Genomic DNA, 712 nt, shown 5'->3' with positions numbered 1-712 from the left:
CAAACAATTTCTCTTTCGTCTTGGCTATTTGTTTTTATCCTTCACTCTTAAAAAAAAAATAAAAAGTGAAAATCATGCAAGAACGCGGGTCACTTGCCAGATTTCCTAATATTATTTCGAAATGCAATTCCTCAAAGTCAAATCAAACCTCGATAACATTTTATTAATTCATATATCTACATAATGTTATGAGATTAGTGATTGTTATGGTCGTTCTTAATTGAATTCTTGATTTGTCAGATAGATTATTACTTTCTATTTTTAACTGAGCGTGGTAGTTACGTATTATTCTTATGTATTTTAATTATTCCTGTTCTTCGACATACTTTCAGTTATCTGTAAATTACCTTTATTCCTATTTCTATGATGTATATTGTTTGTCACTTTTTATATTTTTTCTTCTCTCTTTGCTTCATATTTCATATTCATTAACAGCTAATCATATTATAGTGATCTACGATTTAATTTACTATGTTACTGTTTACATATTGATTCTAACATAAACACGGCTTAACTCTACGGACTTGAGCGCCCGATTTCACATATCTAAGCGAGAAAAGGTGTATCTTCCCCCCTCCCCCGTCAGTATTTGCATGGTTAGATTACTTTTATTATGCGCATTTCTCCATTAAATGGTCTAATGTTTTCTTGCATTTCTTATTTTTGCACCCAATGAGTTTTTTTTTCTTAAAAAGAGCGCTTTTACAGTATG

The sequence above is a fragment of the Penaeus monodon genome, chromosome 33 (genome assembly GCF_015228065.2).
Source record: "Penaeus monodon isolate SGIC_2016 chromosome 33, NSTDA_Pmon_1, whole genome shotgun sequence".
NCBI lineage: Eukaryota > Metazoa > Arthropoda > Malacostraca > Decapoda > Penaeidae > Penaeus > Penaeus monodon.
Note: the sequence above shows the minus strand (reverse complement) of the source record.